General features: G+C 43.9%; 1 protein-coding gene and 1 pseudogene across 1 annotated transcript in view; one reads left to right on the top strand and one right to left on the bottom strand.

The window, feature by feature from the left end:
- Positions 1-27614, top strand: part of RIN2 (Ras and Rab interactor 2) — a 240683-nt gene that overhangs the window by 50387 nt on the left and 162682 nt on the right. The window lies entirely within an intron of this gene.
- On the bottom strand, positions 15643-16170 carry LOC116460967 (large ribosomal subunit protein uL11-like; annotated as a pseudogene).

The following is a 27614-nucleotide window of genomic DNA, read 5'->3' as shown; positions in this document are numbered from 1 at the left end:
TGCAGTTTTATGCTTTTTGTGAGTTATAAGTCATAAAGCATATGCTAGGGGTGGCATCACTGTTGTGTTCTTGGCCGTCTAAAGAAGGCCTGCAGAAGAAACCTAAGCCTTAAATGATTAAATGTCTTTCCAAACACTTATAAGTTATTTATACTGTGTCCTTGCATTGGGTAAGCAAGCAAGCCAATGAACCCAGACCTTGATGCTAGTGTCTTACAGTGCATTCTAATTAAACTATGAATGAAATCATATGCCTTATGCAAGCCGTTAAGATGCCTGCATGATTAGTGGCTTGATTCTGTTTGTATAAATTCACAGGCCACACCTGGCAGTCACAGGCCGCCCCTCTCCTCCCTGAGCCTGGTCCCCAGCAGGGCCAGAGAGGCCGCCATGGCCCAATGGGAGTCAGGGGAAGGGGAGTCGGGTGAAGGAAAGCCGAGAAGAGGATGCTGTGTAGACACGGGCTGTGGCATGGCCCTGCTTTGACCATCTAGCTGTGCTGTAGGGCCAGGTGGGGCCTGGAGTGGCCTCAGCTCGGGTCTGCCATGAGCTCTTTCCACTCCCCCAACGCCCTGTATAAGTAATGTCATTTTCTATTCGCACAGCAAAATCAGGGACACAGTTTTCTAAAGCACAAGGTTCCTCCCCTCCCCCAGCCCAACGGACGGTCTACTCTGGTTGGTGGGCCCTTGTTTGTGTCAGAGACAAAACACTCCGCAGGGTTCCAGTTAGCTGTCCACAGGCCACTGGCAAGGGGAGACAGAGCAGCAGAGCCCTCTGGAGCCATGGAGAGCCTGCTGCTCGCCACGCAATACCTACTTAGCTGCTGCTGGCCCCCTGTGGGTGGCAGTGCTAGTGATGTACAGAATCCTGGGACTAGGGCCAGCGACCCTAGGGATACCCTGGGTGATCTGGGCATGCACTGCTATGGTGGCCTTTATGGTCAGGAGATGACATGCAGTGAAAAGAAGGGCAGAGCCAGCCCAAAGGGGTGCGGTCCAGGGCATAGTCCAAGGAAAGGCCAGAGCCACGATGCAGTCAGCACCCCAGGCTGGTGGGGGGCCTCATGTCACCCATGCCACAGGCCAGTCCTGGATTGCTCCAAACCCTCTGCCTAGGGTTCTGAATGAAATAAGCAGGTCTTTCCCATCAGGACCTAGGTGAGCTTCTGAAAAAAGCATCAAAAAGGAAGCCTCCTGAACTTCCCCAAGTGACTGATGCAAAGCATGTCCATATACTTCACAGCCGGGGCAGAAGATCAGGGGAAAACTGCGGATGATCTGAATGATAGCAGCGACCACCAGCAACCTACAGAGCTGCCCGACCAGGAAATTGTCAGACGGAAGCAACGCTTGCAGGCAAAGAAGGCCGAAGCAGGCCAAGGCAGGAATGAAACAGTCATAAATGTTGGAGTGAAGCGACTGACTTCCCCTGTCCACACCCCAGCCCAGTGTCCTGCATCTGCTGGAGGGTGGTAGAGACCATGTGGAGGATGGGGACTTGGCAATGGAGGAGAACACGGAAGCAGGATATGGCAGTCCCCTAGCGTCCCAGCCACAAGTCCTCTGACCAGTGTGGATGACGATGGTGACTTAGGTGCATCCTTCGAATGTCCTGAGGGGGAGACTGGAGAAGCAGACATGCAACTGTGGGAAGAAATCAAAGGCATAAAGAACTCACAGCACAAGTCCATAGTCTGATCAGCGATCAGGCCACTCTGCAGGGTGCAAGGGCACAGCTGGAGAGGGAGCTCCCGAAGCTACAGCCGACGCTTCCTGTTCTGCCTGATCTCCACCGAGAACACATGATGGGGTCTCATGGGAGTCCACACAGGAGGATGCCTACTGCCTGGACCTTGACCAGAGACTTCACAAGGTGCACACATACATGAACCACATGTCACAACCCACAACCACTACAAGAAGATGGCCCAAGACCTGGCCCAGGAATTGAAGAAAGACACTTCCAGTTTTCAGAGGGAGATCCTCTTCCACAAGAGAATAGCCCAGGATAGCTAGATGGCCGCTGCGACCACTAAGACAGAACTCCAGGTGCTGCAGAAAGAAAATGACTACGACAGGCAGAAGCTGGCTGACTGCAATGCCATGTTGCAGCCTTTCCTGAGTGGCCCTTTGGCTCCTAGGGCTCCACCATCCACAGCACACAGGAGCCCAGAAGTGCCAAGAGGGGCCAGGCGTGGTGGCTCACACCTATAATCCCAGCACTTTGGGAGGCCAAGGCAGGTGGATTTCTTGAGGTCAGGAGTTGGAGACCAGCCTGGCCAGCATGGCAAAACCTCATGTCTATTAATAATACAAAAAAAAAAACAAAACCCAGGTGTGGTGGTGCATGCCTGTAGTCCCAGCTACTTGGGAGGCTGAGGCATGAGAATCACTTGAACCTGGGAGGCAGAGGTTGCAGTGAGCCGAGATTGTGCCACTGCACTCCACCCTGGGTGACAGAGTGAGACTCCATCTCAAAGAAATGAAAAAAGAAGTGCCAAGAGGACCATGGGCTGCCAGGGCCCCCAAGAGGGAGGTGGGTCACAATGTGAGCTCTTGGGTCCAGAGCACCTGCCAATTTGATTCTGTTTTCCCTTTAGCCAGGTTCTGAAAGCACTTTTGATTGCTCTCTCATTAGTTTAGCTACTGTTTATTGATGCTGAAATTGCTCTTATTGAAGTTTGATAGTGTTAAGATTATAAGGTACTTTTTTTTTTTTTTTTGAGACGGAGTCTCGTTCTGTGTCGCTCAGGCTGGAGTGCAGTGGCATGATCTCGGCTCACTGCAAGCTCCGCCTCCTGGGTTCACGCCATTCTGCTGCCTCAGCCTCCCAAGTAGCTGGGACTGCAGGCGCCCGCCACCATGCCCAGCTAATTTTTTTTTGTATTTTTTTTTTTAGTAGAGACGGGGTTTCACCGTGTTAGCCAGGATGGTCTCAATCTCCTGACCTCGTGATCTGCCCACCTCAGCCTCCCAAAGTGCTGGGATTACAGGCGTGAGCCACCGTGCCCGGCCAAGGTACTGTTTTTCAAATAAAGATTGTTTAATATAAAAAAAATGCACAAGGATAAAGCGGAAAGTACCAGATGTATAAACCAGTTAGTAACTGTCGCTTCTTGGTGGTGGTTTATTTTGGTCCCCCGAGACAAGGATTTAGATGCAGTAATTTATTTGGTGAGTGATTCCAGAAGGATGGAGGAGGAGTAGGGAAACGGGAGAGAGAAGGGAAAGAACGAGTGTTAAAGATCAGATGCCGCCATTGGCAACAGGGGCTCAGTGGTGCTGGGAGCTCTGCGAGGTGCTGGAGACCTCACCTCCGAGTGGTTTTACCCACAGAGTGAGGGAGCTGGGGTGTTTATCCACAACTTCCTTCCATCATTGGTGAGGACTGCTCCAAAAGGCAGTAACTTCCTGGCACTTCTGGCCACCCATGCGTGATTCAAGGATGCTCCTGTCTCCAGAGAGACTTCAGGAAGAGACTCACGGGTACCTGCAGTGGGAAACCCTTGGCATGGATGGGAACAGTGGGTGTGGAGGGGACAAGGGAGGCACCATTAGCATCCATCACAGGGTGCTCAAGAGATTTTGAGGCAAGGAAGGAACGAATTTGTAGCTTTTAAAACTGAGTGCAGAAACTGTACGCCTACAAGGTCTTTGGTCTGAATGGGGAAATGAGAACTTTTGGTTCACGGCTATTTGAGTTACTTAAATTTGGGCACAATCGTACAACGAACCATTATAACCACTAAAAAATGAGGGCCATCTCCTGTGCTAATATGAAACTCTCTTTGAGTTATAGTTTTGAGTAGAAAAAAGCACAGTACAAACAATATTTAGAATATGCTCCCATTTTTTAAAAAAGCTTTATTTGGGTATAATTTACATACCATAAAATTTACCTATTTTAAGTGTACCAGTGTAGTGTTTTAGTAAATTTATACAGCTTTCCAGAAACTTTACATAAGTGGAACTATACCATATGTGGTCTTTTGTGCCTGACTCTTCCCACTCAACATAATGTTATTAAAGTCATCCACTTTGTAGCAGGTATCAATAGCTTGTTCTTTTTTTACAGCTGAATAGTATTTCATTGCATGGATTTATCACATTTTGTTTATCCATTCTACATTTGGACTGTTTTTAGTTTTATTGTTATAAATCATGCTACTGTGAACACCCACATACAAGTCTTCCTGTGGACACATATTTTCACTTCTCTTGAGTAAATACCCATGAGTGGAATTTCTGGGTGATGTGTTAAGTTTATGTTTATTTCTTTAAGAAACTACCCAACTGTTTTCCAAAGAGACTGTACCATTTTATGTTCCCATCAACTATGTATGATGCTTCCAGTTCTCTGAGTCCTCATTGACAGTTGGTAATATCACTCTTTTCTATTTCAGCCTTTCTGATAGATGTGTCGTGGCATCTTATTGTGGTTTTAGCCTTTCCCTACAGACTAATGATGTTAAGCATCTTTTCATGTGCTCATTTGCCATTTGCATAGCTTCTTTGATAAAATGTCTGTTCAAATCTTTTGCTTATTTTGTGTTGGGTTGTTTTTCTCCTTCCTGAGTAGTAAGGGTTTGGATAATTGCAATTATTTTCTGTAAGTTCAAAATTATTTCCGAATAAAAAGTTAAAAAAGCAATTCTAGCTCCCATCACACTGCAGCGCCCCCATCAGAATGGCATACTTGGGAATTGTTTCATAGCGTGGACATCCTCACTGAAAGAATCAAAAGGAAAAGCAAGATCAGACTTTAAATCTTTTGTTAAAAATAGTCATTGTCTGGTAACAGTACTCCCTGGATTACTTTTTGTCTGTGAATAGGAAGTTGGTGGTTAAAATGTCCAGATGTCGGGTAAAGAAAGACATGAGAGTACTCATGATTATCTTCTTTCTTTGGTTACTGCAGAAGTTACTCAGATTCCTCAGCATTGTCCCTTCGGGTCTGATCAAGAGTCACTTGCTTTGTATCCACCTAACAGTGCAGGGTCAGATTCTGAGAATGGGGGAATTGAGGGGAGCTATTCATTCACCACTTCTGCAGGAAGAACACAGGCACTATCAAGCTCAGCGATAGACTTCCCCACTCTTCTCCACTCCACAGTGGCCTCTCCCACAGTCAGCCCCATTTGTGGGGGTCACCACTCTTTCCCTTGCCCCCAGATCACTACTTCTCTCTAGTTCTCATATAATGAATCAACTGCATGCCTGCAGCTAATTGACTGAGTTCAGATTAATGGGCTAATCGGCCAATAGCAGAGGAAATCAAGAAATATGAGGTGGAAAAGAGAGAAGTTCCCATCCATTTGCCATATCATGACTTTGGGTCAGTTGGCTTGTACTTCGTGGCTTCTTTCAATTCTTCAAATATTCAGTGAGCACCAACTATTCATTCATTCTTTCTTTTATGGACACCGAATACGTACCAGATACTACGTGAGGCTAGTGGGGCTTAGTAGTGAACAAAAGTGGCAGAGTACTTTCTCCTAAGAGGCTTCCATTCGAGTGGGAGAAATAGATTATACCAACTGGGCAAATAAATACGTAATACATGTCAGGTTATAATAGGAATTACAAAATGAAGCAAAACACAATAAAAAAGTAGCGACAGGTGCATAAAAATTCTGGAAGGATGTACTCCAAAGGATTAATAAATAGACATGTAGCTTTTAAAATTTGTATTTTCTAAATGTTCTGTAACAAACATGTATTGAGACGGATTTTGTCTGTCGCCAGGCGAGTGCAGTGGAACATCGGTCATGCACGCCATTCTCCTGCCTCAGCCTCTCCGAGTAGCTGGGACTACAGGCGCCCGCCACTACGCCCGGCTAATTTTTTTTTTTTTGTATTTTTAGTAGAGACGGGGTTTCACCGTGGTCTCGATCTGCTGACCTCGTGATCCGCCCGCCTCGGCCTCCCAAAGTGCTGGGATTACAAGCGTGAGCCACCGCGCCCAGCCACAAACATGTATTTTTTAAAAAATAAAAAATTATTTTAAATATATAAAAAGCACCGGGTTTGAATGTCCCACATGATTAATTGTGTCACCTGTTGTATCATAATTTTATTACCAAAAATACTGAAAAAATTCAACTGGAAAATAATACATAGTCTTTATTATCTGGGGTGTGGTTTCAACATATTTTAGGAATCTTGATATCTGGAAATATAAATAAATTATAGAAAACTAGACATGTTTATAAAATGCCTTCCAGATGGGTAATTTGAAATGATGAATAATCTCTTCCAGTCTTGGTAAACAGCAAAATGTGCTAAATAGGTCAGAATAGAAAAATAGTGGCATCACATGCAAGAAACAGAGAACAAAGCATTGGAGCCCAAAATGCTGTGTCTAATGTTGCTTTGTTTTCTTACGTTCTTACTGGCAAATGAAGGGCAAATGTGTGTTTACAAGGTCACACAATAAAATATAAAGTGAAGATTTCAGTCATTTGGTTAGCTTGGCCCAGGGAGACTATCAGGCTTGGAAAAATCAGACAAAAATAAATCATGTTAAGTAAGGTCCAATCCAGCCGCTTGCCTGGGGCTCAGCTCCCTGGGGTGTTTGGACCCATGTTTGGTAGGTGGACAGGAGGTCGCCGTGCACACTTGCCCCTTCCCCTCCTCCCACCCCCTCCCCAGTACTTCCACAAGTCTGACTCTGCCTTGTCACTGATTGACTTTGCCTTCCAAAATGAGATGACATGTTTATTGTCTAATATCACTGATTACAACAACAATCACTCACAACAACTGGTGTGGTCACACAACATCTCACCCCAGATGTCCACCTAAAGCCTCCGCCTCTCACGTGATTAAAGTCATTCAGTCTCTGGTCTATAGTAATTTTACATTTTATATTTTGGAGATAGGGTTTTGCCCTTTCACCCAGGCTGGAGTGCAGTGGCACAATCATACCGCACTAGAACTCCTGGAACTCAAGCATTCTCCCACCTTAGGCTCACAAGTAGCTGGGATTACAGGTGCATGCCATCATACCCAGCTAATTTTTTTTTTTGGTAGAGACATGGTCTTGATATGTTGCCCATTCTGGCCTTGAACTCCTGGCCGCAAGTGATCCTCCCACCTCAGCCTCCCAAAAAGTCTCAGGATTACAGGTGTGAGCCATCATGCCTGGCCCTGTTCTACACTGATTTTAAAATCCACTTGGCCATTTCTGGTGTTAGAATAAACCAAATCCTATCCAAATATTAACTTAATTTTATGTTTTATAAACTTGGTCATGTAATATTTATCCGTTTAAGCACCAACAAAGAAACTCAAATTTGTATCTGTGTGGATTATTAACTGGCTCTGAGCTCTATGGCTTTTTGCAGTATTTCCAGCAGGTTTCAAAGTGATCAGTCCTAATAACTTTGAGGTTTGAGTTTTGTTTATTTATTTTTTAAATTGCCTGTTGAGTCTAACAACAATGAATCCAACTTGCACTTTCTTATTTTGTGTTCCTAGATAATTCATTATTGAGAAAGCAATTTATGCTAGTTAAGAGAAGGCCTATAATGGGGCAAGAATTCTGCTTACAAAGGTAAAATAATTTAAGCAAAAGCTAAAATTTAAAAGTTTGATAGTAGTCAATAAAAGTTAAAGAAGGTATACATAGGAATCTTTGAAATTAGGTCAAAAACAATACATTGGCTCCCTTTTTCTTCTAACAAAAACCAAGTTCACTGAAAGTAATTTATTTCTTTTTATGGAACTACATTGTGCATTGTACGAGTTCGGTCTTGCAACTTGTTTTGGAAAGTGGCTTTTCTTTTTCTTCTTTGGACTTTTCAAAAGCAGAAGCTTCCCTGACATGCTCGGTGTGGTATTTGCTGATGCGTGCGTGTGTGTGGTTTTAATTTTTAGGTTTGTTTCCCCTCAACCTTTTCTTTGAGTTAATGTGAATCACAGCTGTATTTTTCATTCCTGAGCACTGTGATTCATTGCCGTTGACTTCCTCTGGAGCCCACTACACCACAGAGTCCTGTGGGAAACTGATTAGTCACTGCCGAGCAAGGTACCTTGCATGCCATGGTCAGCATCGGCTCAAACAACTGTCTTTGGGCAATGATGAAAGTTGCTGTAGCATCTTCCTTTGGGGAAGTAAGAAAGCTTCCCTTTAGGGGTTCATATGGTTTGTAGCAATCCATGGATTCATCTTGATAACATACGGGCAAATTTGATGTTGAAAAAGATAAACGTCTTCTTTGTTTCAGAAGATTTTGGGTCACACTTCTGCCTTCAAGAAACAGACATTGATCACAGCCCCTTGCCAGTGGCATATAAATAATATTTGTGGATAGCTTGAACCTTACTATGTTGGTGCACCTTTGAAAAACTTGGAACAGATTCATTTGTCTCAAACATACTCTTATCTAACTTCCTTGAGTCTAATTTTAGAAAATTTCAAGCCAAGGGATTTTTCTTTATAAGCTAGACTTACAAAGAATTCCTAAAGTCATGCCTTAACCGTAATCAATTATTCTCCATAAGTTTCCACTTGCAGTTAGCATTGCTGATTAACAGTTTGTGATCACCTATTCTAAGGGTGGAGATGCGACCCTACCTCCATTTGATATCACCTAACCTGAAGGGGCTTTGGCAGCTACGTCTGCGATAATGAGAATTCTAATTTTTCTGTTCAGAGTAAAGGCTCTACAAGTTTAAGGAATTGGAGCAGTTTAAGAGCAGGGACAAATGGTTAACCAGTTAAATAGGCCAAACAAGGTATCAGAAGATCAAATTCTGGTCTGATCCTTGGGTAGCCTTGGGAAACAATTTTTGCCTTGCTAGGCCTCAGGCTTTTAATGCGTCTGTTAGCATGGAGAGCTTGAGGTGGAAATGCAAACAGAAAACAGTGCACCTGGGTAGAAGTTGCGTGTGGTTGCCTTGCAATCAGAACTGGGTCACAGGAACAAAAAGCCCGATCGAATATTTCCTGAACATATAGGAAGTATAATTCCTTAACCTCTGCATAAAAGAGGATTGCCAGCTATATTCTGTTGAGACAAGAGGACATTGATAAAATTCCTGAAGCATCTGAACAGCTGAAAGAAGATTTAGAAAATTTGTAAATTTCAGGACGATTAAGAGAAAAGTAGATAAAAACTAAAAATAAGACAATATTAAGTTGTTCAAGAGAGGAACATTTATCATAATATACTGTGTATTTCAGTGATGAATAAAATATTGGCATGATTGCAATATAATCATGTGGAGAAAATGGAGACATAGTCATATAGAGAATGTGGAGACAAGAAGTGTGCACATTTGCTAGAGCTAGGATGGAGGTAGAGGGGGTAAAGGAGAGTTCAATCCTTGCCTTCCATAATGGGGAATCAACAGTCTAAAACTGAAAATTCCAGAAGTTGCAATACATGTGTTATTACTTGGAAGTAAATACCAACTGGGTTGGTCCATTCCGGCTGCTCTAACAAAATACCTTAAACTGAGTAATTTATAAACAATAGAAATGTATTGCTCACAGTTCCGGAGCCCGGAAATCCTGAGTTCAAGGTGCTAGCTGACTCAGTCCCTGGGGAAGACTCACCCTTTGCTTCAAAGATGAAGCCTTCTAGCTTCGTCTTCATTGGCAGACAGGGCAAACAAGCTCACTCAGGCCTCTTTTATAAGGGCAGTAATCCCATTCATGAGAGCTTCACTCAAGACCTAATCTGCTCCTAAAGGCCCTACCTCTTAATACTATTGCACTGGGGATTCGGTTTCAAGGTATAAATTTGGGGGCATGGGGCACAAACATTTAGATTATAGCACCAATACAATTAGCTAAAAAGATTGAAAGTGGTTGACTCTAAGGAGAGGGAAGTGGAGAGAAATGCTTTTTATGTGAATAATCTTTATGGATCTGTTTGACTTTTTGTATAATTTTGATGAAACTGAAAACTGAAAAAGTCATAAGAATTTTTTTAAATAAAATCAATGAATCAAAAAGAAAGACACTGATGCCCACTGAGGTTCAATAACTTGTCGAGGGTTCACCACCGACAATGGGGCAAAGCCAAGATTCAAAAGCTCTCAGTTCAGCTCCAGAGCCTGAGCACTCCATCACTATTGAATATCGCCTCTCCAAAAAACATTAAATATACTAATCATCATTTATCATTCAATATCTAAAAATATGAATTTAAAAAACAGTGAAATATAGTCATGCATCCCTTAACAATGGGGGTACATTCTGAGAAATGCATCATATGGCAATTTTGCCATTGTGCAAATATTGTAGAGTGCACTTACACAAAAATGGTAGAGCCCACTACACAGGTAGGCTATATGGTATAGTCTCTTGCTTCTAAGCTACGAACCTGTACAGCATGTTACCGTACTGAATACCATTAGGCAACTGTAACATAAAAATAAGTACTAAATGTATCTAACATAGAAAATGTACAGTAAAAATATGGTATAAAAGATTTTTTTTTAAATAGTACACCTGTATAGTGCAGCTCCATTATAATCTTATGGGACCACCATTGTATATACAGTCCGTCATTAACTGAAATGTCATTGTGCAAGGCACGACTGTATTACATTGTACTTTTCAGATGAGCAAAAGTGTAAACAATTGTTAATGCTCATGGTTGGCAAGAGTATGAAGTCATGGGCATTCTTGCATCACAAGTTCTTAAAAACTGCACATGCCTTGCCCTAGTAATTCACTTTATAGAACTTAATTTAAGAAAATAGCTGGGCATGCCCAGCACTTTGGGAAGCCAAGGCGGGCGGATCACGAGGTCAGAAGTTCGATACCAGTCTGACCAACACGGTGAAACCCTCTCTCTACTAAAAATACAAAAATTAGTTGGGCATGGTGACACATGCCTGTAATCCCAGCTACTCAGGAGGCTGAGGCAGGAGAATCGCTTGAACCCAGAAGGCAGAGGTTGCAGTAAGCCGAGATGGCTCCATAGCACTCCAGCCTGGGTGACAGAGCAAGACTCCATCTCAAAAAAAAAAAAAAAAAAAAGAAAGTAACTGGGCATGGATTAAAAGATATTTGAAAAAAAGTTGCAACATTGTTTAAAATATCAAAAACAGCAAAAATTAAAAGTAACCAAAACATTCATCAGTTGGTTAAATGTATTATTGTATGCATTTCACAGGTGTGAAAGGGATGAGGTGGATATATAGGAAAAGATGTCCATGTTATATTATCAAATGTAAAATGCACATCTCAGGACAGTATGTGCAATATGATCCCTTCATGTAAAAATGTGTGTGTGCGTGTGCACATGGGCATACATACAGGGTCTGGAAGGACAGATCTTTAATGGTTGATGAAATTTATTTCTAGGTGGGAAAGGATTAGAAGTCTGCCATAACAAAATACCACAGGCTGGGCAGCTTAAACAACAGAAATGTATGTCTTGTAGTTCTGAAGGCTGAGAAGTCCAAGGTCCAGGTGCCAGCATGGTCAGGTTCTGATGACGGCCTGCTTCCTGGCTTGCAGATAGTCATCTTCTCACACAGCAGAGAGAAGAACCAGCAAGCTCTCTGGTGTCTCTTCTTTGAGGGCACTAATCCCATCACAAGCACCCCACCCTCATGACCTCATCTAAACCTGATTACCTCCCAAAGGTTCCACCCCCAAATAACTTCACAGTGGAGATTAGGGCTTTAACACAGGTACGCACAAACATTCCGTTCATAACAAGAGGGGACTTTCTCTTTTATTCATATGCTTTTGTGTTGTTTTAATATTTACAAAATATTTAATGATTGAAATCATATATGTATGAGACAAGGTCTCGCCGAGGCCGGAGTGCAGTGGCACAATCACTGCTCACTGTAACCTCGACCTCCCAAGCTCATGCCATCCTCCCACCTCACCCTCCTGGGTAGCTGGGACCACAGGTGCATACCACCATGCCTAGCTAATTCTTTTATTTTTGTAGAGATGAGATCTCACTATGTTGCCTGGACTGGTCTGAAACCCCTGAGCTCAAATAATCCTCCTGCCTCTGCCTCCCAAAATGCTGGGATTACAGGCATGAGCCATCACACCCAGCTTAAAATATGTTTTTATTTAAAAAGCAAAAGCATATAGCCGTGAGTGATAAGTGATCAGAAATGACATCTAATCCAAACTTTCAATTTGTATAGGTAATCAAAGAGATTTAATAACTTTCTCAAAGTCACATAAATGCAAATGCAAATAAAAACTCAAGATTTCTGGTCTGATGAGTATCAAATTACTGTAATCATATAAAGTATTAAAATAAAACAACGGCATTATATGGTTCTCATTAAATTTAAAAGGCTCAAACAGACAACTCAAAATGTGTCTCTGATATTCCAGGCAACTTGTTGCCATTTTCACATCAACATTGGTTTTTACTGCTAATCCCATTGATTTTAACCTTGTTTTGTGACAGTCATAAAGACTAGTAAGATCAAGTGGCCAATATTATGATTATTTATTTGAAAGGTGAAACCAGAAAACAAAGCGTGATTCTAAATAAGCTCATTTTAAATGGCAAATGAACAGATGCCGGTTTTAAGGGCCTCCATCATAGCCTTTCTCAGTGAGTGAGATTTTAACATTGTAACTTATCACCAAAAAGTAAAGTGATGCACTACAGACTCTTAAATTGTCGCTTTTCTCCTTAAACCCCCTCAAAACACAGACAAAAAATGATAATTTACTTTAGGAAATATGAGAAGTGTGGGCGAGGGGTCTGGGCATGTTACTTCTATCACAGATTTGGAGAGATGTTGGCCAATTTTCAACAGTCAGTTTCTGGGTCCTGTGGTCTAGAGTCCCCCAAGAGCAAGCCAGGGATGTCCCTGAGCCAGCCCAGCCTCAGGTGCATTTCCACCAGGTTCCAGGCCAGGCCGGTCTTCCTGGGCCAGTGTGGACCATGTACTTCCTGTGGTTAGCTGGGGTTCTCTAACTTTCCCATCTGAGTCCCCTGGGGAGCTGGTGAAAACTCCCTCAGGGTTTCTGATGCAATAGGTCTGGGCTGGAGCCTGATAATTTGCATTTATAATTCCTTCTGCACCATATGCTGGTAGCCAGCTCTGGGATGGGCTGTGGAGCAAGCAGACCAAATTTATAGCATTTGCTGATTTCCATGTGGTATAAATACTCCCACCAAGCTACCAACGGTTTCACAACCAGCCTGCAAAATTGCTGCATATTTAGTAATTGGCTCTTGCGAGCCGGTGTGAGCTGGTGTGAATTGGCTGCAGAATATTGCTGCAGGTGAGACTGATACTGCTGATCTAAATGAGCTGTCTGGCTTTCTACCAAAAGTTTCATCCACTAGTGATCCTGCCTGCTTTAACTCTATTTCTCCACCCCTGACTGTGTGTCTCAGCTCCATACTCATCTATCCGGCTATCCTTTGGTCATTTCCACTTAGGAGACCTACAGGCTCCTCAAATTTAGCTGGTCCAAAGTTCAACTATTTTATTTTTTCTCCCACCATTGCTTCTATCTTTCTAGACGTTTTATTTTGGTGAATTATACCACCATCCACTCAAGTTTCCTAAGGGAAACTCAAATCCTGTATCCCGTAAATAGATCGCCCATATGTGCCCCACCCTTTTCCACTCATCTCACATGTGTACAATCACTCCCCTACCTGCGTGGCCATCCACAATGTCACTCTCCTACTCAGAAGTATTCAGTGGGGCCCCATCATTCCCCATAGGATCAAACCTCAATTTGTCTCTATGGCCTAAAGATGATCTGATCTTCCCTGTCCAGCCCCACTCCCCCTTCCACAGGACACTTGAGCCTCCAGCAGTAGTGGGCAGTATTGGATTTGTTGCTCTCCAAAGCACTTGCTCCTTTCTCACTTCTGGGGACCATTCCTCATGCTGCTCTCTCTCTCTCTCTCTCTCTGCCTGGAATCCCTTCCTCTGCCTACTCGCCCTTTCAGGCTCAATTCAGAGGCTGCTTTTTCTGCAACACTCTTCTGGCCTCCCTCAGAAGAACTTACACTTTCCGTTTTCTGTTCCTATTGCACTGGTCACAGATCTGTTTTAGCAGTGATCTTGTTGGTAGTGTCTGGGTGCAAAGGGCTGAATTTTCACGTCTGTTATCTCACATTGACTGCCTGGGACATTATAGATGTTCAGTCATGTTTGTTAAGTAGAAGAATGGCTGAGTGAATTGTGGGCTAAGTTTTACCCATCTTCAGTGCTTAGGCTGCAGAAGGTAGAACTGAAAAGGTGAAACCAGGGTTAAACGTGGCTCATTCTCCTCCCACTTTTTGGAAGATATTTTTGTCTCCACAATCTTCAGACCCATGAAGTCCATTCTGATCTGTGTTCCAGCCTCTAAGATGGACTCAAATGTATTTGTTTCTAGGTGGCTCACAGGTCTGAGCTTCCTGGGAGACCTGCAGACTAGAAATGGTGCAGGACTGGTCTGGGACAGGTTGACCAGCTCTTCAAGACCGAGACAGTGGGGTGAGAACTGCCTACATCTGAACAATGAGAGTGGCAGCACTCTTTCTTTTGATTGGGCTTCCTGCGTTTTCTCAGAGCTTATAAATGAAGTTAGTGTAGATGAATCCAAAGAACGGCAAGAATTTTCAGAGGCTGAATTGACAGAATAGATGGAAGAGCCTATTATCTGTATGAAGAGACTCAGGAAGTAAGGAGCTCCAAAAGCCACGAATAGATTCTAAACAGATATCCGGATTTCATCTTAAATGCTCTCTTGCTCATCTTTCCCTGATCCCCTCCAAATGTCTTCATTCCATCCAGTATTAGAATTACTTACAGCACTGGTAAGACCTCTGCTAATGACACCTATTCTTCTAGGCAGGATAGTTTCTTACTGATTTACACTAATGATAGCAAAATACACACACACACTCCCACACACAATTACAAATTCAGATGTTAAAGCACCAAATACATCTATTTGGATGAACATAGTGAAGTTTTAATTATTTATGGTCACTTTTTGTTGCTCATGCTAATATATGCATTTTTATGGTTAATATTTTTAACAATAATTTAACTTGCAAAGTGCTTTGGATGCATTTATTTAGTATGCTATAATTTCTGAACAATGTACTCTGCAAAAAGAGGTGACTATTTGCATGAATACGTTTTTTTTGGCCTAGCAACTTAGTAAACCCGGACTTTAAAAATATATATTTCTAATAATTTCTAATAATAAATAATCATTAGAATAGCCAGCATTTATTAATCGTTTGTCATATTACACACATTGTGCTAAGAAGTGCTTTTTCATGGACTATTTTTATTCAATGCCCATTTTACAGATGAGGAAACTAAAGCACGGAGTAACTAAGTAACTGCTCAAAGTAACGCCCTTAATGATTCCCTGTGTGGCCCTTCCCTGGTTTAATAGTCATAGAGCCATAGCAAGGAGACATTGCTGCTTGCTAAAGTTTCTCACCTTAATGTCAAAGCTAACTGGAAGTGAACGTGCTGAAGAAGCAGAAGGTAGTGAAAGTGTTCATGCCCTGGAATCTGAGGACTGAATGAAGTTCTCATCTTACTCTTTCGTGGCTGTTTGGCATTCTCTGAGCACAAGTGAGTGAATGCTGGTAACATCTGCTCTGCCTGCTTCTTTTTTTTTTTTTTTTTGTCAAATGATCCTTTATTGAAATATTTTCATTTGTGTTTAACTAGCTGGGCATTCTACAGCACCACTGTTGATGTCATCTATGATGTCATGAGGGTGGCGGCCATCAACATTACAGCCCACAGACTGGGCAGTCCCCAGGATCTCTTTAATGGTTCCAGAGAGTTCTCTGGCTAAGGACATCGAGCAATGTTGACGATCTCATCAAAAGTGATATTCCCACTGTGTTTAATGTTTTTCTGTTTCTTTCTGTCTCTTGGTGGTTCCTTGAGGGCTTTGATGATCAGGGCAGAGGCAGAAGGCACCACCTCAATCTGGGCCTGTCTGTTCTGAATGGTGAGTTTCACTGTAATCCTCAGGCCCTTCCAGTCACCCGTTGCCTTGGCAATGTCATCACCAACCTTTTTTGGAGACAGACCCAGGGGGCCGATCTTGGGGGCCAGGGCAGAAGTGGCACCGACTTCACCTTCGGTGCACCTCAGGTATACTACTTTGATCTCGTTGGGGTCGAACTTCGGTGGCATGGTGGAGGCGGCTGGTGTCGGATGAACCCAGATTCGGGACGACCGAAGAAAGTTGCACCTTGGCCTCCTCCGAGCCGAAAGCCAAGAGAGTTGCTCTGCCGGCTTCTATGCCCACCCAGGGACTGGTATGCGCATGTGCGAGGTAATTGTATGAAAGTTATTTGCATGCTGGACCTGAGTGACATCCTATTTCAGGAGCTTCATCTAGGCTCCCTCCCAATGGCTTTTTCCTTTCCTTCCTGTAAGAATAAACCTACGTCAGAGAAGGAAGCTTCCCACACAGTTTGCTACCACCCCTTATCAGTGGAGGCACCTGTGCCCTTGAGTGAGAGAATTTTAGATGGAACATCTTTTTTGAGCTTAGGGGTTTATTTTAAGATTATTTAAAATACATGTACCTAGTATATCAAATTGTGATTTCATCATCATTATTATTATTTAGGGTGTTAGGTATATTTGTTTTTAAATAATAGTACAGTATTCTGTGGATATGGCAAAAATTAACGCAGGCAGATGTAGATTTATGGGGTATCGCGTGACACTTGTATCCTTCAAGGCCCTTCTTTTGCCCAAATCCCTCCCAGTCCCGTGGGCAGTTTGCATTAGTGATTTCATATTCTTTCTCCTAAAGGGGCCTTCCAGAATAGAATGAATTTAAGGCCCCCGAGACCTGGATCCTCCCTGTATGACATGGACTGTGTAACCATTGAAGGAACTTCTTAGAATCTCTAAAAGAGAGGTTTTCCTGAGTTCTGGCTGGCAGGGACACAACAGGAGCCAAGGAGAAGGAAAATGGTCTAGAAGAGTTTTTGAAAAATGAACTGAAGACATTAGTTACAGAAACTTGGTTAGGTCCCACCGATGATCATTTCCGGGTGGAGAGGAGCATTCGAAGGCCACCCTCTTATATCACTGTTGGGATGCTGACGCACCCAGATCTCCTCCTCCAACCATGGTGGGAGTTGAATGTGACAGCTCTCAGTGGCCCTCTTCTCCAAGGCCTGCTGGAGGCCACGAGAACCTCCTCACCCAGGAGGACACACTCAGACACACTGACTGGCACCAAAGCATAACAGTCAGCATGGCCCGCCTCGCCGCCAGTGGGATAACTGTGGGGTGTGAGTCATGCTCTCAAGATCCCTGGGGATGAGACCAGGCTAGACTTTCCCTGCGACCACTGGCTTGATCTGCTCTTTCTCCTTTCCTATCTGCCTTCCTCACTTCCATACAAGACCCTCCCAATATGCCTTGTGTATCTGAATCTCTACCTCAGGCTCTGCCTCTAGGAAATCTGATCTAGGACTAAACCTTTCTTGGCAGCCCCGCTACCTGGTTGATGTTCTAGGGTCACCCAGCAGTCTGAGGCCCTCTGCCTCCAGAGCAGTCCATGCCACATGTGGGCAGCTCTGATCATTAGACAGGTCTTTCTTAGCTTGAGCCAGGCAGATGGAGCCTCCCTTTAAGAAGACAGTTCTCCTGCCCCACTCCTCTCCCCTTCCCAGTCCTCTCTTAATTTAAACTTTTCTAGGCCCTTCAGTTAGGCCTTTTGTGGCCAGGTTCCTGTTCTCTCACTTCCTGGGTTCTTTCCTTGCCTCAATCCAGTGTTGCAAAATCCTACCATGGGTGCTCACTTAAGCTGAGCCCTTCATTCTCACAGAAGGTTGAGGACACGCAGAATAGGACTTCCACCAATACAGATACTGCCTTGGATAAGCCCAAACGCTCATCAGGGATTCGGGCAACTCCGTCACTGAGCTTCAAACCAAAGACGCGCTCACATGTGTTTCTAGTAGCCTGCACCTTGCCTCAGTGCACCCTCAAGCGATGTTTTCCGTAACCCCACTCACAGGATTTTGCATTTATTTCTGCTACATCTCATTTGTGAGCCTGTTGTCTCAGCCAGTTGAGTTGTATTTTGTATCCTAATTATTTCATCTGGTCCTATCTTTCCAAAGCATGTTACAACAATCATTGTAGGTACAGCCCTGAAGATTTTTACCTGGAACTCAGATTAGCATTTTGTAATAATTTTATTTCATTGTTCAATTCTTATGAATTTAGTTCACAGCATAAAAATATGATTTATAGTCAGTCTTTGTTGCTCTTGCTAATATATGCATTATTATGGTTAATATTTTTAACAATAATTTAACTTGCAAAGTGCTTTGCATGCATTTATTTAGTATGCTATAATTTCTAAACAATGTACTCTGTAAAAGGAGGTGAGTGACTATTTGCATGAATACATTTTATCTTGACCTTTGTAAACCAGGATTTTAAAAAAAATCTAATAATAAATAATTATGAGAATAGCTAGCATTTATTAATCATTTATTATATTACGCACATTGTGCTAAGAAGTGCTTTTTCATGAACTATTTCATTCAATACCCATTTTACAGATGAGGAAACTAAGGTACGGGTAACTAAGTAACTGCTCAAAGTCACACCCTTAGTGATTCCCTGGGGTGGCCCTTCCCTGTTTTCACAGTCATGGAGCCAGAGCAAGGATATAATTAGCACATCATATCCATTAGCTTCTTCTGCTATAGATTTAAGTTGAAAAGAGAGTCAGTTTAAGGAAAATTCACAATCCTGTGTGACACTTGGCAGCAAGCATTGTGAAGGCAGTACATGAATGACTGGGGTTTAGGAAACACTGATTTATAAGATTTGTCATTCTCTCTACTTTAAGTCATCTATTAGCTTAACCTCTGTTCAATCCTTATCCTGGTTTAACTTCTTAGCAAACATCCTGCACAGGACAGGCACGGAGGGAATCTTGGGGCCTACTCCTGTTTGGTAGCAATCCATCAACTGTGGCTCCTGTGTGCAGACATTTAACTATTTTCTTGTCATCCTCTTATGCACAAATTTTTTTCTTGCTAAAAAGGTGTCATTCTTTGTCAACTCCCTATTTAAAATTCAGATCCATGCAACAGTTTTTTTCTAATTTTATTTTTGTTATTGTTGGTGGTGGTGGTGGTGGTTTTTCTATTCGTTTGGTTTTGGGTTTTTTTGGTTTTTTGTTTCTTTTTTGAGACAGAGTTTCGCTCTTGTTGCCCAGGCTGGAGTACAGTGGTGCGATCTCAGCTTACTGCAACCTCCGCCTCCTGGGTTCAAGCGATTCTCCTGCCTCAGACTCCCGAGTAGCTGGGATTACAGGCATGTGCTACCATACCTGGCTAATTTTTGTATTTTTAGTAAAGATGGGGGTCTCGCCATGTTAGCCAGGCTGGTCTCCAAATCCTGACCTCAGATGATCTGCCCACCTCGGCCTCCCAAAGTGCTGGGATTACAGGCGTGAGCCACCATACCCTGCCTTTTTGTAATTTTCTAGTCTAATAGCCCTGCCAAGTACATAAGGAATATGGCTAAACTGACATAGCTTGTCTTGGGAAACCCAAACTGGACCCTGGGTATGACCACGTTTTGGCTAAGATACACCATCTTGCAAAGAATCCCAAGAGCAATCATCTCTCAAATGGCCCTTGAGCCCACAGCTTCATAGCTGGCGAAGTCTACTGCCTTCTCTGTTTTTGAAGCTAAGGATCAACATTATCTACCAGCTTTGTCCAGCCCTCTTCAATTCTCCTGAGTGCTTGAAGGTGATCACAAATAATCTCATATGCATTTAATTTATAACCATAGTGTGTCACGTGAGTCCTCCAGATTGGAAAAGAAAATGCCTATAGAAGATCCAGGTATGCTCTTTCGACCGCTGAACTGACTTCAGGATCCAGTCCCGCTTTTTTTTTTTTTTGAGACGGAGTCTCGCTCTGTCGCCCAGCTGGAGTGCAGTGGCGCAATCTCGGCTCACTGCAAGCTCCGCCTCCCGGGTTCACGCCATTCTCCTGCCTCAGCCTCTCCGAGTAGCTGGGACTACAGGCGCCCGCCACCACGCCCGGCTAATTTTTTTTTGTATTTTTAGTAGAGACGGGGTTTCACCGTGGTCTCGATCTCCTGACCTGATGATCCGCCTGCTTCGGCCTCCCAAAGTGCTGGGATTACAAGCGTGAGCCACCGCGCCCGGCCCCAGTCCCGCTTTTTAATGCTGGTCTCCTCTTCCTGTCTTACAGCCTTTAGGTGTTCAGCTAGTGTAAATTAATTGCTCCCATAGTCAAGGACTTTAGTAGGTTTGCTTTTCTTTTTTTTCTTTTTTTTTTTTTTGTGCTGCTAGTCAACAACGTTGTGTCACAAAAGTACCTTTAAAAAGGTATTTTATGGTTTTATTTAGCTTTGTTTTATTTGTAAAATACCCCTCTCCTGGGCTGTAGGCTTCTAGGCATTATTCACACAGATCCAGAACACTGGGGTACACTTAAGCCTCTAGAGCCCTTACCCATATTTGCGTGCTGCCCAGCTGTGAGTTCATTGCAAAGGTGCAGACACACCTGCTTGTGATACCTCTCCCTCTTAGCTACTGACTTATTCGTGGCGTCAGAACCCCATTTTCAAGAACTTCCCATTCTATTTGATGGAAAAGAGGGCACTTTTTATAGACTCCAACTCACCTTTAAACTTTGTGAAATCTCTGTTTATAAACCACAAAATTTATCAGCACAACTGTTTCCCATTCCTAGCTTTTGTGAACATAGGGATGACATAAGAATTTCCTCTTACAATGCCTCTCACTTCCACTTCCCCAATAGTTCCTCCCAGTGAATCAGAAGTAAGTTGAGAATAGCAGCTCCACCCACAGCTTTCTGATGCTCTGAGGGCTGAATCTGCCCACAAGTTAGGTCAAGTGTGTGCCATACACAGTTTTTATCACAGAGACACTATGAGAATGTGTGTGGACAGCTGAGTCTGCCACCTGTCTTTCTGCCTGATTTCTGCAGCAGGAATGAGTCACTCACTTCCTGTGTTGATGGTGGCTGTGGCATCCTGTCACCACAGTAGCACTTTTATTCTTTTCTGCATTCATCTCCATTATCTTCTAATATGAAAACCATTATGTAGGTGCATAGATTTATTTGTCCTTGACTTGACAGAGACAGCTAGTACTCTCCAAAAGAAAAGAAAAAATATGTTTCTTATGAATGGAACATGATAAAATATGCCATCTCTTGGTTGCATTCTAATCGAGTGTCCCATTCCTTGTGATCTCGCTGACTCCTAGGAAGTTCTGCAGAGCTGATCATTTCCTCCACCATCCTAGGTCCATTTTTGCTGGTTCTGCTCTGTATGATCATTGGGATGGTCCAACCGGCTACATCGTCTCAGGCTCCCTTTGCTAACCGGCTTCCTGCTAGGCTTGGTTTGACTCATGTGAAGCCCTGGTTGATAGGGTGGGTGGAAGGAAAGGAAAAGCCAGGGCATTTCACCATCTTTAATATACTAATGATTCAATTTTGTGCCTCAGCAAACATGCAGATTACCTGGGATCCTCAGCAGAGAATAGCTACCTCTGGAAATAATAGGCCCATGAATGTTAAGAGGCTACTGAAATTGCCACCTATACGATGGGATGCTTTGGGTGAGAGGTTCATGGAGGTTCTGATTGATTGGGTTCTTGAAGAGTACATGAGCATTTTCCTGGCAGATCTACTCATGACAGGCATCCCAGGAAGACACAAGAGAAGATGAGCAGTTATGGAAATCCAAAGTTGTGTGGTGCGCTTGCAAATGGGATTAACTTATTAATTTGTAGGACTTTGGGGGCATGATAGGAGATTGATGCCAAAAAAAGAAAAAAAAATGGATTGAATCCATATATGAAGGACCCTCTGTAATAACCATGCTTTCTCCCAGGGGTGAGTTCACAGGAGCTCCAGAGAGCTCTAGAGTGAGGAGGGTGGGAAGAACAATTTTGTATATCATCTACGTTGTATACTGCGCTTCTATAGGCTACTGTGTTTGATGAAAGTGTGCCGGCTTAAAAAGTTCAAAAATCCACTGTTGTGGCTATAGGAAATGTATTGGTCAAGGTTTTTAGATGTATATGAGAGAATCACCTCTAGCTGGTTTAGGCAGGGAGGGGTACTGAGGAACAGAGCTCCCAGAGTCACAGCATGGATCAAGCAGTGGGGTTTAGGCTGAGCTTCCCAAGTGACTCCCAGAATGGCCCACCAGAATCAGCCCACCAAGAGGTTGGCCACTGCGGAAGGGGTCAGGAAGCTGCTGAATTGGGAGACCCCCTCAGGGCTGCTGCTCAGAGCCACTCCAGCTCTGCCATGGCCCCTGACCACAGAATGATGCCCCTGACTCTGTCTCATTCCCTGCATCACTCAGTTCCCAACAAAGCCTTGTGGGAGCCTATCTGCGTGGTAGAGTCTAAATCACTTAGCCATATCCCAGCAGCAAGGAGGCCAGAAAATGAGGTTTCTGTTGTCTTATTTTTGCATCCTATGTTGGAAAGACAGAAATTATCCTGAAAGACACTATCAAAATAGGGATTGTGATGAAAAGATTTGGGAGATACCGAAATGACAGGAGTCCACCTCAGGAAGACATATTTTCTAAAGGAAGGGAGAGTAGGATGAAATTTGCATTTTAAAATATCATTTTTATGAAACCATTTGTTTTTTAGCCAAGGCCAATCCTGATGACTGTGTGAGGTCATGAGATTCCTGGTTTCTCTAACTAGCTTCACATTTTTTTTTACCAAGTTCTCTAAATCCAAGCTAGCTTTTCATTAACTTTTATGCCAGGCCTCAAATCATCGTTTACTTACATGGCATGACCTTGGAATCCTTTCTTGGCCTCTCTTTCATGCTTCATTCTTGTGCAGTTTGGTGAAGACCCCCTGCACTCTCAGGTGTAGCATCCTCCTGCCACATGAGGGATACCTTGATAATATGACCGTCAGCCATAAGCCTCAGCCCTTTCCAAAGTCATGCCCCACAGTGCATAACGTACCAGCAAATGTTTATCACAGCCTCCTCAAGGCCAATCATTCAGTCTCCAGGACTCTCAGTGAGGTTGGGCTGGAATTTCCTGTTGCTGTGGAATAAAGCATGAACAACTGCCACATGATGTGTCGCTAAAATGAATGCAGTATCATTAGCATGGTGGACACTGTGATGCGCCACCAGATCCCCCTTAAGGAGGGACTTGTTGCCCGCCTGCTGGGAGTGCTGACCATGGGGAGTCTATAGCTGCCACCAGCCCCTGCAGGGGTACCTTGGCTGAAGGGAGCTGCCTAGGCAAGGGTCATGCCATGCCCAGGGACATCCACATCCAGCGACTGATGCTGGTGGGGGTACAATGGCATAGCCATCTCAGCCCACCTCGGGACACCCCTATAAGGTTGTCTCATCCTGAATCCTGAACCTCATCTCCATGTCCATGTGTCCACTCCTGCTTCCTTCCCATTCCACAGGCACTGATCCCATGGGCATTCCTTAATAAGCCTCCTGTACCCTAAACTCTGTCTCCAAGTCTGCTTCTGGGAGACCCCAACCCATGACCATCAGCCTGTTCTAGAAGTATACAGATGCCCCAGCATGCCACACTCTGGGTAGATACTCCACCCTCCCAGGGCACCCAATTCACCTTAGAAATGTGCAGCTGCCATCTGCTCTCAGCAAGGAGAAGTCTGGTGCTTGGTGCTTGGAAGTAGTTTCGTTCATCTAAAAACTTAACATAAATTTTTACATTAACATTTTTTAACCTGAAAAAAATTGAATTCTAGTTAGTGATATGTATGTTAGAAGTATTTAGTGGGAAGTACAGACATCTAAGTTTTTCTTTTAAATGCACCAAAAATAAGATGGATTGAGGGATGCGTAGAGGGAGGTAGAGATGGAAAAATATGGATAAAACAAGTATTGTAAAATGTCAGTGGTAGAATCTTGGTGGTGTGTATATGAGTGTTCACTGAAAAATTATTTCAATTTTGCTCTGTTTGAAACTTTTTATTTTCAAGTATTGGGAAAATAAATAGGTATAACTGAATAGGAAGAGTAGACTGAGATTGTTTTATGAACTTATTTCAAAGATAAAGTTAAGCCCATCAAGTACATGAGATTATATCAGTATAATTTCCCTGATATGTTTGAACCCATCATTTATTCAGCAAACATTTATTGAGCAGGTACAACGAGCTTGGATATACAGTAAGTGTTCCAGGGAGGATAAAGAAATATAAGCGCTATATTCTGCAAGTTTGTTATAGTAGATACAATAAATACATACGGAAAGTTAAATAGTAATAGTTCATATCACCCTAGACATAGACTTTTAAAATACATGGATTCTCCTTCCTGTAGGAGATAGCTACAAAGCAAAACACAAACAAAAACAAATGCGTGTATTGGTTCTACCATACAGATAATGTTTCTAGCAATGAATAATAATAATTATAACAATAATAATAGCAGACCTAACACAGTGTTCGCCATGGACCTGGCAATGTTCCAAGGGCTTCACCTATTTCGATGCATTTCATCCTTACACTGTGTGGTGGTGAGAATGTATCTGCAGATTTGCAACTAAAGGGGATGTGACTGGCCGAGGGCACCAACTGCTCTGCTCTCTAATCCATCACTGAATTTCTAAGCCAGTGGCTGAGCCCAGTGGGGATACTAAGGCAGCACATTCTCAAGAGACACAGACGGCCTCTGACAGCCATCGCTGGCTCTGTGACTCCCAGATGGCCTTGCCAACCTTTCTCAGCCAGCATGGCTGAGATCTAGCATGCTGTCCCCAACCTTCCTTCCTCCCCACTCTCCTTTACAGAGACAAGACCTGTGTGGCAGCCCGATGGCTCTCCCCACCTCCCTAGACTGCCTCCCTCTTGCTCCCCACTGTCCCTCCCAGGGCTAATTTTTGGAAATAGTAAAAAAGACTCACCCTCAAGCATGCCTTTCAAAGGCAAACCAACCACTCCATAGCCCACACCCCAGCCACCTCTTTCATGGGCTCCCACCCTCTAGGCCATGACCCACCAGCCCTGATCACCCTGGGGCCAGGTACCAGACAACCAGGGACAGCCCCTTCCTTCGTCCCTCGGTGACCCAGACTGGGTAACTTAGAAACAATAGGCATTTATTCTTACAGTTCTGGAGTCTAGGAAGTCCAAGAAGAAGACACCAGCAGGTTCAGTGTCTGGTGAGGGCTGCTGTCTGCTTCCAGGTGTTGCTGCATCATCTGGAGGGGACGAATGCTCTGTCCTTATGCAGCAGAAGGGACAGAAAGGGCCAACTCACCAACTCAAGCCCTTTGGTAAGACCCTAATCTATTCATAAGGGCAGGTCCCTCATGACCTTCTCCCCTGCTTAACACTGTTGCACTGAGGATTAAGTTTTCACATGAATTTTGAAGGAGGCACAAACATTCAAACCACAGCAGCCCCTATGCTCCAGAGCCTCACAGAATTATTCAAATCACCCAGTCCTAAGCCAGATTACCCTGCCCTACATGTCCCCCCGCCACAGAAAGCACAGCGAAAGCTCCCGCCCACAGTTTTCCCCTCACCTTCTGCCTCTAAAAGACCCTGGTGCTTCCCTGCGTGGCCCCCGACAGTGTGGCAAGCCCTCCTCTTGGGATCTGTGAGTAACAAACCATCTTTTCAATGGTAGTCATCTCCTGATATGTTGGCCTTGCCAACACAAAATCATAATAAACCTACATCTATATATATATAGGTTTAATATATATATATTTTAACTTTAAGTTCCAGGATGCAAGTGCAGAACATGCAGGTTTGTTATATAGGTATACGTGTGCCATGGTGGTTTGCTGAACGTATTGACTCATCCTTTATGTTCCCTCCCCTCACTCCCCCACTCCCCAACAGGCCCCGGTATGTGTTGTTCCCCTTCCCATGTCCACGTAAAACCTATATTTTTTAAAAGCCAGTTAAGTACAAATGTCCCTTGGTGTCCAGCTTTTCTGAGTTACTGTTTACAACGTGTTGAGCTCTTAAAATAGCAAGAATGCCAAGAATATTTTGCTCTCAATTACTTGGTTTTATGGTCTTACACGCACAAGGAAGAGGACAGAAGGTATCTCCATATGAGTAGTGAGTGTAACAGTGCTCTTGGGGCCCCACCAGATCCTCAAGCCTGGGCTGGTGCCCCACCGTGTTGGGAGTGATGGCTGCTAACTGGCTTCCCTCCCCAGAAGACTCTCCCCTATGAGATGCAAGGCAGCCCACAGCCCGTGGCTGACTAGCACAGGGGTGCAAAAGTGCAGTCCCCTCACCTCAGTGCAGGACCAAATCTCTGTTCAAACCCCAGCTCAAACCCCAGAGCTCCCTGCAGGCTCAGGCTGAGGTTGGCATCCTGCTGAGGTCCCATTCCCCTGCCCGCTCCTGCTCATCCCGGTCCCCTTCTCCTGAGAGCTTTCCTCCACCACATCGCCTGCACTAGGATCCCCTGTGAGTGAGACCCCCAGTGGCCTGGTAACCTACAACTAAGCATCACATGAAATGTGGAGGGACCTTGCGCTGGGTGCAAGGTTTTCCCCTAGTGTGTGTAATGGTTATGGATCATTTAGTGACTCCTGCTAGTCTCCTTAGTACAGACTGTCAGAGCCTAGTTAATGGATCAGCGCATAGGCAGCTCTCCCCAAATATTCCACCTACAAAGAACATGAAAGAAACCACTGGCTTGAGCAGGAGATTACCTACGAGCAGATTCACATCCCCTCATTCAGCTTTTTGCTTAAGTGGGAAGATGCAACTGGGACCCATTTTCGCCAAAGTGGAGGCTGCCTATGGGTGAAAATAGCAGGGAGAAGGGATAGCCCATGTTTATGGGGCACTTGCTTGGTGCCAGGTACCCTGCTAAGCACAGGAAGGACAAATGGCCTAACCCAAATCACACAGCTAGTAAGCAGCAGCATTCAGCCCCACAGCTGCAACCTCCCACCCAGGGCGACGCTCTGGTTCCCTGACAGGCTCCTCCTCCTGCCCTCCCACCCCCTTAAAAGTGGAGGAGCGAATCAAGAATACTGGTGTGAAGGGAGGCACCTGATGGCTGGGCCTGTTGGCTGTATTTAGTCTTCAGATTTCATAGATAGGCAAACTAGGAAAATAGAATGATCTTCTGTCTTTTTAATTTTTTCTTTTGTTTTTGTATTATTCTTATCTTTTGTGGTAACATGTAGACCTGACATCCCAATCTTCTGTCTTTTAAGTTGTATAATAAATAGTGTTCATCATTCTCTTTAAAACTTGACTCTAGGCCAGGCACAGTGGCTCACACCTGCAATCCCAGCACTTTGAGAGACTGAGGCAGGAGGATCCAGGAGGTCAAGACTGCAATGAGCCAAGAGCGAGCCGCTGCGCTCCAGCCTGGGCAACAGAGCAGGACCCTGTGAAGAAAAGAAAGAGAGAGAGAGAGAGAGAAAGAAAGGAAGGAATGAGAGAGAGAGAAAGAAAGAAAGAAAGAGAGAGAGAGAAAAAGAAAGAAAGAGAAAAAGAGAAAGAAGAAAGAAAGAAAGGAAATAAAGAAAGAGAAAGAAAGAAAAAGAAAGAAAGAAAGAGAAAGAAAGAAAGGAAAGAAAGAAAGAGGGATAGAGGGAGGAAGGAAGAAAGGA

Source organism: Hylobates moloch, unplaced genomic scaffold, assembly GCF_009828535.3.
Source record: "Hylobates moloch isolate HMO894 unplaced genomic scaffold, HMol_V3 SCAFFOLD_21, whole genome shotgun sequence".
Classification (NCBI taxonomy): Eukaryota; Metazoa; Chordata; class Mammalia; order Primates; family Hylobatidae; genus Hylobates; species Hylobates moloch.
The sequence above is the reverse complement of the archived record's forward strand: the minus strand, read 5'-3'. Positions and strand labels throughout refer to the sequence as shown.